This window comes from Tupaia chinensis, unplaced genomic scaffold (assembly GCF_000334495.1).
Source record: "Tupaia chinensis unplaced genomic scaffold, TupChi_1.0 Scaffold143650_1, whole genome shotgun sequence".
Classification (NCBI taxonomy): domain Eukaryota; kingdom Metazoa; phylum Chordata; class Mammalia; order Scandentia; family Tupaiidae; genus Tupaia; species Tupaia belangeri.
Window position 1 is genome coordinate 254,455 of NW_006203499.1, and position 11,348 is coordinate 265,802.

The window sequence follows — 11,348 nt, forward strand, 5'->3', positions numbered from 1 at the left end:
CCAGGAGGTGATCTCTCGATCTCTCTCTCTCTCTCTCTTTCTCTTTCTCTCTCTCTGGAAAACATGTGCCCTATAGCAAACAAGAAAGAAAGAAAGAAGAAGTAAAGAAATAAAGAAAAGAAAAAGAGAAGAAGAAAAAGAAAGAAAGAACTCTAGGGTTGATTTTTAAGTATAAGGAGAGATGTTCATAGATTATAAACAAACACTACACAATTTTAAATATAGAACTAGAACACCTGCTCAATACTGAGTAGTATTGCCAAAGTCCTGGCCCAATCCCCAACAGATACTGAGAGATGGCTATAATGTCATTTATGGCTCTGAATCTTTGAGTTCCCCCCCCGCCAATCATGAGCCCTTCTTCAGTACCAGGAAAATTGGCCCTTTCATAGTTTTCCTACAAATAATTTCTTCAGAGCTCTCTTTGTGTCTTTATTCCTGAGACTGTAGATGAAAGGATTCATCATAGGTGTGACCACAGTGTACATCACTGAGGCTGTTGAGATTGAAAGTGTGTCAGGAACAGCTGCAGAACTAAGGTACACTCCTAGGCCTGTACAACAAAATAAGAAGACAATTGAGAGGTGAGAGGCACAGGTGGAAAATGCTTTGTACTTTCCCTGAGCTGATGAGATTGACGTATAGAGGAAACTATCTTAGAGTAAGAGTAAAGGATCCCAGAAAAGGGATGAATCGCAGCCAGCACAGTTGAGAAATACATGACAATGTCATTAATAAAAGTGTCAGAACAGGCAAGAGGAACAATCTAACTCAGATCACAGAAAAAGTGAGGAATTTCCACATGTGTACAGAAGGACAGCTGCAACACCATGAAGCTTTGTAACATGGAATTCAGGACAGTCACAATCCAGGAGATGAGAACCAACAGCACACAGAACCAGGGGTTCATGATGTCCATGTACTGCTGGGGGTGACAAATGGCCACATAGTGGTCATAGGCCATCACGGACAGGAGACAGTCATCCAACCCTACAAAAACTAGGAAAAAGAACATCTGGGTGATGTAGCCTGCATAGGTGATGACATTGCTCTGTGCCTGGATGTTCACCAGCATCTTTGGGATGGTAGTAGAAGTGAAACAGATGTCAGTAAAGGACAGGTTGGAGAGGAAGAAGTACATGGGGGTGTGAAGATGGCAGTCTGAGATGATGGCCAGGATGATGAGCAGGTTTCAAAGCACAGTGATCAGGTACATGGAGAAGAAAACTCCAAATAAGAGGGGCTTCAATTCTGGTTCCTCTGAAAATCCCAGAAGAAGGAATTCTGAAATCTGTGTATTCTTCCCTGATTCCATGTGGTGGAAGTGACTACCAGGAAAGAACAAAGTAACATGAACTTTTCACACAACTGGACATTACCAATATTGAAATTGTACCGCTTGTAATTTTCAGTCAAAAAATTAGCTTTGGGTCAGCAGGTGGGATAGTAGTTAAGTCACTGGACTCCCATATGGCTGACCACTGTTCAAGTCCTGGTCCTGGAGGCATGAAGATCATGCCGGCTGTGTGTGCATGTGTGCTTTTATCCCCTTGATGCTTAAATTACAAATAAACTGGAAAAAAGCAATTTGTCTGAAAGAGAAAGGAAAATATTTTAAGGTATCAAGACACTCAACAGATGGGCCACCCCATTAGAAAAATGAGCAAAAGAAATATAAGATGTACAACTAAAGTGGAGAATTTTCAGAGATGAAATAATAAAGTTCTTTAATACACGATAACAAATACAAAACTTTTTTTACATTGTTATCAACAGATAATTTTCCATTTTTATGTCCCTCAAATTTTTTTACTAGTTTATTTATATATTTTATCACTGTACATCAGCACAGCTTATAAAATTAATTTTCCCAGCATGGTTTTTGCCAGAGGCAGAGAGAGCAACAGAGAGAGGAAAAGCAAAAAATCACCCCCCAGGGGCAATGACCACTCTGCATTCCCTTCTCCATTCTCCTCTCAGGATTTTGGGCATGCACACATACCCACCTGGCATGATTTTCAACCCACCAGGTCTGAGACTCAAACTGTGGTCCACCATGTGGTAGTCCAGTGCCTTAACCACCACACCATCTGCTAGCCCATCAAGTGCAAAACTTTTAATTCAGAAAACTGGATGTTGCCTTTTGGATCTACCACACATTGGCTATTTGAAATCAGAGAGCTGATTTCCAACTGAAACAGCTGAAACCAACTGTTCCAAAGCTTAGCATCCTCTCTTACATAGTGAAGATATTTCTATCCATCCTCCTAAGGTGGTCCATAGATTTAATCAGATTGTGAAAAAGGTTTAACTTAGTTCTTTCCTATTAGTAAATGAATGGTTATTATATATGAGGAGATGAAACTGGTATTTGCTCCTGCCCACATTGATCTCCCAAATGGTGACCTTGATTCTCAACTTCAGCAGTTACTAAAGTGTCAATCCTCCATGTCTGTATACATGCTCTCCCTCTGATTGGAATCTCACCTACTGGCATATTTAGAATATACCTTTTTTAAGATCGGGGAGAAATTAGTTTCTAAAGTAATAATTTCACATTATATAAAGGTAATGGAATCAAAATATGCTTGCAAAATGTATAGGCAGTCTTAGGCTGAATGCAAGAGAATATGCTTCATAAAATGGCAAGAGATGATTGTTATATTTCTAAAAATAGATCCTATTACAAAAGTCACAAAGATAGCAACAAGGGGAAATAAACGTGAAATAAAATGGCACTTTATGTTTATTTATGGTTTGCAAATATTTTTCCCAATCTATGAGTTGTTTCTTTATGTATTGTTTCTTTGCTGTGTAGACATTTTTTTTAGTTTCATAAAATCTCATTTGTCTATTTTTGCTTTTGTTACCTGTGCTTCTTGGGTCATATTACACATGCAGTGTTACATGTTTTCTTCAAGTTTTTGTTTGAAGAAATGTAATAAGAAAAGATATATAGGTACTCAGGTCCCAGTAAATAAAGTTAAAGATTTTCCACAGCCAATTTTAAAAAAGGAAACTAGCAGGCTTATAAACCCGAAATACTCTGTCACACCAATAATGAAATAATTGCAAAGTAAAGTTCTTTAGGATTCCCCTTATGACCTATCAAATAAAATTTATTTTCATAGAAATACCAACTTGAGAGGGGAGACTAAAATGTAAGTCTCATGAACAGCTACTGTCTGGAGATATTTGCAAGCAATACATTACTGCAGATCTTTCTAAAGAATACAGAAATACACTTAAATACACCCTACACTAAATTCATTTTTAATTCACTTTTTAGAATTCCCTCATACACTGCATATAAATAATACTCTACTTTCCTTCTCCCTTCACTGAAAAACTCTTTGGCTATGTTCTGATGTTATTGGAACAAATTTATGTCACCAATTCTTAATTCAGTCTCATCTATTCCCATCACTTTATTTTCAACAGTGATCCTTCTCTGCTGACTTCAACAGACTATTCTCTTTTTAACATATCAAGTAAATTTATTCTTCAACCAAGCAAAATGCACAAAAGTCTCTCAGCTCTCATGTGGGGTGATCTGACTATCCGGGGGTCTCAGATAAATAGATTTGGTGTCTATTCTCTCTGAGCTTCTCCTGCAGTGTCTTCTGAGTTCTCTGACTCACCTGGTTGGGGTCTGTGAGTGGAAGATCTCCTTGTGAAAATGTGAACTTTCCCCTGGATGGTGGATTATGGAGGCTGAAGCTCTGTCTCAGGCAAGACAGAAGGAAGGCGTGAAGCATCAGTCCCCTAGCCACACTTAGGACTCCAAAAGAATCATCCATGTCCAATCCAGCCCAAGGCTGCACACACAGGTAGAAAATAACAGAGGAGATATTTAGTTTTTTATCCCTGATCTCCCTTCACTGAAAAACTCTTTGGCTATGTTCTGATGTTATTGGAACAAATTTATGTCACCAATTCTTAATTCAGTCTCATCTATTCCCATCACTTTATTTTCAACAGTGATCCTTCTCTGCTGACTTCAACAGACTATTCTCTTTTTAACATATCAAGTAAATTTATTCTTCAACCAAGCAAAATGCACAAAAGTCTCTCAGCTCTCATGTGGGGTGATCTGACTATCCGGGGGTCTCAGATAAATAGATTTGGTGTCTATTCTCTCTGAGCTTCTCCTGCAGTGTCTTCTGAGTTCTCTGACTCACCTGGTTGGGGTCTGTGAGTGGAAGATCTCCTTGTGAAAATGTGAACTTTCCCCTGGATGGTGGATTATGGAGGCTGAAGCTCTGTCTCAGGCAAGACAGAAGGAAGGCGTGAAGCATCAGTCCCCTAGCCACACTTAGGACTCCAAAAGAATCATCCATGTCCAATCCAGCCCAAGGCTGCACACACAGGTAGAAAATAACAGAGGAGATATTTAGTTTTTTATCCCTGATCATTAGGCATATTACCCTGTTGTTACTCCAGCTCCTGAGCACCTGATTTCCCTTGTGGACACTGGTCTGGGGAAAAAAGAAAATTTTCCAGTTAATTCTCTATTCTCGAGAGACCAGGTTAGATGTCAAGTGAATCTGATATTAAACTGCCTCTCTGTGGATATTCCTGCCTTCCAGAAGACTGATATTCTTAGCACTTTTGCTCAACACTGAGTTAAACTTTTCTTCAAAATATAAGACAGAAAATAAACCTAGAACCTCCCTGCCTTGCAGTGCATCACCTTTAACACTGCAACAATATTCAACCCCCATCTGTCCATTTCTTAAGGAGTTGTTTTCTTATTATTGACCTGTTTAAGTTTCTTATGTATTTTAGATATTAGCTCTTTTCCAGATGTATGGTCATAAATACTTTTCCCAATCTGTAAGTTGTTCCCTTGCTGTGCAAAAACATTTTACTTTCATAAAATCTCATTTGTTTCTGTTACCTGTGGTTTTTTGGGGGATCATATTCAAGTAAACATTTTTCAGAACAATGTTGTGGAGCTTTTCCCATGTTTTCTTCTAGTAGTTTTATAGTTTCTGGTATTACATTTAGATCTTCAATTTATTTTGAGACAGTCCTTGTAAATGGTATGAGCTAAGTGTTGAATTTTATTCTGTATGTGAATAGTCACTTTCTGTAAAATAGTAATGAAAGATTTTAAAGATGGCACAAATAAGTGGAAAGATAGCCCAGGTTCATGGATTGCAAGAATACATGTGATAATAGAAATCTCATCTGTGTGCTTGAAAGAGAGCACTTTGATAAGGTCTAATCACACAACAACTACCTTTCCCCAGACCATCAGCTCCTCAGGGTGCTGGACACTCAGGTGTTTTCCCTATGCATTTTTCAGAGTGATACAGGATCTGAACCATGACTGCACTATGGCTTCAGTTTTGCAGAGTGTTATCATTACCACTTTGCCACAGCAGCTGGGCCAAGAATTAATATTTTAAAATATCTACATTATGGGGACCAGCATATGGCATAATGATTATGTCCCTGGACTCCCATGTAGTTTATTGCAATTTGAGTACCAGACCTGGTGGCTTAAAACACAAAAGACTCTTAATAGTCAAAACAATCCTGCACCAAAAGAACCAAGCTAAAAACATCACACTACCTGGGGTAGCAGGTGATTAAGGCACTGGATATCACATGGCTGACTCTGCAGTTTGAGTCCTGGGCCCAGTGGCCTAAACTCACGCTGGGTGCGTGTGCGTGCATGCCCAAGATCCCGAGAGGAGAATGGAGGAGAAGGGATTGTGGTGTGGCCATCCTCCTTGGGGGGTGATTTCTCACTTTCTCTTGCTCTCTGTCTCTCCAGCATATGCCCTATAGCAAAAATCTCTCAAAAATAAAATAATTGTTAAGCATTGCTTTTCAGTATAATCTTCTCATCTATAAATATTATGCTTAAAAAATTTTCATGTGTCTACCCACAGTGAGGGAAGATACTGTGAAATGGATATCTCATGAACCAATATTGCAAAATAGAAACTGCAAGAATTCCTTGGTCTGGATTTTTTCATCAACAAGAAAAGTAGCATGTGTATAGAAATGAAATAAACTGGTCATAAATTTGTTTAAGAAAAAGAAAAAAGTTATGACCACACATGATAGCATGGATGGGCCTTAGAAACACAATGGGACTGGGTAGAGGAGCATTGATAATGCAACTGAACTCAGTGGGGGAAGGTTTAAGGTTCACATCCTGGCACCATCTTGAACACAGCAGATTCACATGCACTTGTACTCATGTTCCAGATTATCTAAAACTGAGGGGTGGATTGTAGTGTGGAGACCCTGTTGGCTCTTCTCTCTCTCTCTCTCTCTCTCTCTCTCTCTCTCTCTCTCTCAATAAATTACTAATCTTTTAAAAAAAAACAACAAGAAGAAGAAACACAACATTGAGACTCACAGTTGAATATAAACTCATGGGGACACCAACAGAGCTTTGGACAACTCACCACCATACAATTCCATTTGATAGGGCCTAGCAGGTGGCATGGTGGTTAAGGTATTGGACTCTCACATGGTTGATAGAGGTTTGAGTTCTGGACCTGGCAGATTAAAATTCACTCTGGACATGGGTTTGTGCATTTCCAGAATTGCAAGAGAATGGAGAAGAAGGGATTATGGTGTGGCCATCCTCCCAGAGAGTGATTTCTCACTTTCACTGCCTTTCTCTCTTTCTCTCTCTGGTGAGTACATGTGCTCTATGCCAAAAAGCTAAAAAAAAAAAAATTAAAAATTCCATTTGATAACAATAATAGTACTTTAATATTTTATTTTATCATTTAATTTTAGGATGACTTATTATGCAACAATAGTTAAGTGGTACAAGAGTCAAAGCATAAGTCAATTACAATACCCTGCTGCTTATTTTGGCATTTGTTCTGATATTTGAAGACAACATATATAATTACTCTGTGTTTCAAGTTTACTTCAGATATTGTGTTAGAAAGGCATGACTTTGAGGTTCTTTCCAAGGTAACCAGGAGAGATTGGAAAGGCATGGAAGTCTGTGGAGAAAAACTTGTGACCCTGAATCACATGAGAGGTAGGAATTCAATCCCTTCGGTGAATCATCTTGTGATCATGAATATTCAGCACATTTCTGAGCGCAAAGGATATCTGTAATAATAAATAATAGTGGTACCATTCATTCACTGAACTTTTAGTGGTTATGACAAAATTTAGAAATGTGGAAGGTATTTCATTTGTAGCAATGGAGAGCATCATATTTGCAGGTAACACAGGAAGTTTTCAAGCTGAATCAGGTAGATAATTTAATAATGAAAGATAAAAGACACCAACTGACACTTCATTCCAATGAATACATCCTTTTACACATGCACACCAATCTATACATCAATGAATGAATGGACAACATGAAAAATAATTGTTTATGTAGTGACACAATGTATGATTTAAAATTTGTTTTATCATCATTAAGATTATCTTTGAGGCCAGCCAGTGGCATGGTGATTAAGGTAGGCAGATCCCACGTGACCAGCTGTGAGAATTCAAGTCTCAGACCCAGAAGCTTGAAAAACACACCAGGCTCATGTGTGTATATACCACAAATCCCAAGAGCAGAATGGAAGAGAAGAAATTGCATCATGGCCCTCTCCATTGGAAGTGCCTGTTTTGTTTTGTTTTGTTGGAGAGGTTTTTGCTATAGGACGCCTGCACTTGCCAGAAAGACAGAGAGAGATAGAGAGTCAGAAAGTGAGAAATCACCCCCCCCCCAGGGGGGATGGCCACGCTGCAATCCCTTCTCCTCCATTATCCTCTTGGGATCTTGGCACACACACACACACACAGTGTGAGTTTAAGCCACCGGGCCTGGGACTCAAACTGCAGTCTACTACATGAGAGTTCAGCAACATAGCCATTACGCCATCTGCTGGTCCCTTAATTGTCTGATTCTAAAGTCCTATTGATTAAATTTAATCAAAATCATCTTCCCAAATAGACTCCACTTGGAGGGCACTTGTCTTTGGTAATCAAATTTTATCCACAACTATTGTAGTCACTGTGGATGCTGAGTTGAAAAAGAAACATGATCTTTGAGACCAGCAGGCAGCCTGGTGGTTAAGGTACTGAACTTCCACATGGCCAACTGCTGTTTGAGTCCTGGACCTGGCACTGGCTGTGTGTGCATGCATTCCCAAAATCCCAAGGGGAGAAAGAAAGAGAAAGGATTGTGGTGTGGTTGCCTGCTCTGGGGTGATTTCTCACTTCTTCTCATTCTGTCTCTATCTGTCTCTCTCTGATGAATGTGCATGCCCTATGACAAGAAGAAAAAAGAAACATGATTGTAATGAGCAGATTAAAGTCCAATGACCAGGGAACCGGCAGTTAGCATAATGGCTATGTCGCTGGACTCCCACGTAGTCAACCGCGGTTCGTGTCCCGGACCCTGTGGCTTAAAACTCACGCCGGGCGCGTGTGCGTGCGTGCCCAAGATCCCGAGAGGAGAATGGAGGAGAAGGGATTGCGGCGTGACCATCCCCCCTGGGGGCTCATTCTGTCTCTGTCTGTCTCTCTCTGATAAACGTGCATGCCCTATGACAAGAAGAAAAAAGAAACATGATCGTAATGAGCAGATTAAAGTCCAATGACCACAAAGTCCATAAAACACATGAGTGTGTGAGAGTCTATATTATCAGAGAGAGCAGGTAGGATCATGACAGGGAAAGGAATGATGAATATCATGGACTTAAGTTTTCTTCTACAATAAAATTATATAAAGACCTCATTGCAACATGTAGGGTTTTTACCCCACATAGGATTAGCACAATTTAGAACTATGTTTTAGTAAAACAAAACAATACTCACTATAATACACATTTGAGAAGAAATTATTCTTAAGAAATCCATGGTTCTTGGTGAAATAATTGGGACTTTTCAAATATTGTTGTACAGGGTTGGGATTAACTTGTGACAATAAAAAAAATAGACAAGGCTATCAGACAGGGGAGAAGTCTTAACACAAGTTGCTTACATTTTCTTTTATTGAAGTTGAAATTTAAAAAAAAATGAGGGGCCAGCAGGTTGCACAGTGGTTAAGGCACTGGAATCCCACATTGCCAACTGCCATTTGAGTATCAAACCGGTGGCTTGAAACTCATGCCAGGCACATGTGCATGCATGCCCAAGATTCTGGGAAGAGAATTGAGGAGAAGGGATTGCAATGGCCATCCACTCAGGGGGAGGGGGGGGCGATTTCTTCCTTTCTTTTCTCTGTCTCTCTTTCTTTCTAGCACGCATATGCACCCTATAGCAAAAATATTTCTGTCTCTCTGGCATGCACACATACCTGATAGCAAAAACCTCTAAAAATATAAATAAATAAGAAAAAGAAAGAAGAAAAGGAAGAAAGCAAGAGAAAAAGAAAGAAAGAAAGAAGAAAAAGAGACTAAGGGCTAGGTTATGTCGCTGGACTCCCATTAAGTTGATTGCAGTTCAAGTCCTGGACCTAATGGCTTGAAACACACCAGATGCATGTATGTGAATGCCCAAGATCCTGAGAGGAGGAGGGATTAAAGTGTGGCCATTCCTCCACCTTCAGGGAAGAGGTGATTTCTCACTTTCCTCTCTCTGTCTCTCTCTTTCTCCCTGCAAGCACATGTACCCTATAGCAAAAGTCTCTCTTAAAAATAAAAAAGAAACTCTAAGAAATAACTAGAAGAAACAAGTTCTACTTCCACAATAAAATCAAAATATCCCCATTTCCTCAAGGTCTTCTTTATGTCTTTATTCCTCAGACTGTAGATGAAGGGGTTCAGCATGGGGGGTGACCACAGTGTACATCACGGAGGCTGCTGCACTTGAGTGTGAGCTGTGGGTACCACTAGCACTAAAATACACACCCAGGCCTGTGCAATAAAATAAGGAGACAACTGAGAGGTGAGAGGCACAGGTGGAAAAGGCTTTGTACTTCCCTTGAGCTGATGAGATTGCATGAATGGAAGAAACTATCTTAGAGTAAGAGTAAAGGATGCCAGTGAGGGGACCACCACCCAGAAGCACAGCTGCAAAATACATCACCATGTCATTAAGAAAGGTGTCAGAGCAGGCAAGGTGGACCACCTGATTGAGTTCACAGAAAAAGTGAAGTCCACATGTGTACAGAAGGACAGCTGCGACACCATTAAGCTATGTAACAAGGAATGTAGGACACACATGATCCAGGATATGAGAACAACTAACACACAAAGTTGGAGGTTCATGATGACCATGTAGTGCAGGGGGTGACAGATGGCCACAAACTGGTCATAGGCCATGCTGGTCAGGAGGAAGCTATCCAACACTATGAAGAGTACAAAAAAGTTCATCTGGGTGATGCAGCCTGCATAGGTGATGGCCTTGCTCTGTGTCTGGATGTTCACCAGCATCTTTGGGATGGTGGTGGAGGTGAAACAGATGTCAGTAAAGGACAGGTTGGAGAGGAAGAAGTACATGGGGGTGTGCAGGTGGGAGTCTGAGATGGTGGCCAGGATGATGAGCAGGTTTCCACACACGGTGATCAGGTACATGGAGAGGAAGAGCCCAAATAGGAGGGGCTGCAATTCTGGTTCTTCTGAAAGTCCCAGTAGAAGAAATTCTGAACTGTGTGTATCATTCCCTGGTTCCATATGGTGGTGATTTCCATTAGTGAGAAAAATAATGTGATGAATTTCCATACAAACAGGTATTAGCACCATGGTGAAATATTACAAGTTATAGCGTGCAGTCAATAAAGTCATTTCTCAGTATTATTTATTGTTATTTCCAGAGTGGAGGAGCCCTTATAGAACCCTTCTGATGTTATGACGGATTAATCTTTAAAGGAAGCTGCTTTGTCTAAGCTGACAAAGAAAACAGTACTTCAGATGTATCACTGTTGCGTGTGTCTTCCAGGAAAGTTAGGTAATTCTGTAAGGAAAACATACATGCTTCTCTTTGTTCTGGATCCAACACCTTTAACTTTCTACTATTATTCAATTTAAATTGAGCTTCATTTTTTTATCACCATTTATTTTTCCTAGGATGAAAGACATGTTAGGAATACAGGAGGTAACCTACGTTCTTGTAGGTGGTAAGTTTCTCTCTAAAGAAAGCAAAAAAAGGGGTCCAGCAGGTGGCGTGGTGGTTAAGGGCGCTGGACTCCCACATGGCCAACCATGGTTCAAGTCCCAGACCTGGCGGCTTGCTTTCTCACTCTCTCTCTTACTCTCTTCCTCCCCGATCAAATTAAAATAAATAAATAAATAAACATTAAAAATTTTTAAAAAAAGAAAGCAAAAAAAATTTACTTGAAGGCTGGAAGGGATAAGCAATGAAGTTAGAAAGATAATTAAAATTAGATCATGAAAATCCTTCAACGTGCAATCATCATG

The 11,348-nt window shown here is 39.9% G+C and overlaps 2 pseudogenes; both read right to left on the minus strand.

The window, feature by feature from the left end:
• Nucleotides 1–386: 386 nt before the first annotated feature.
• Nucleotides 387–1,141, minus strand: LOC102489743 (olfactory receptor 7A10-like; annotated as a pseudogene).
• Nucleotides 1,142–9,620: 8,479 nt separating this feature from the next.
• LOC102490161 (olfactory receptor 7A10-like) lies at nt 9,621–10,673 on the minus strand (annotated as a pseudogene).
• Nucleotides 10,674–11,348: the final 675 nt, after the last annotated feature.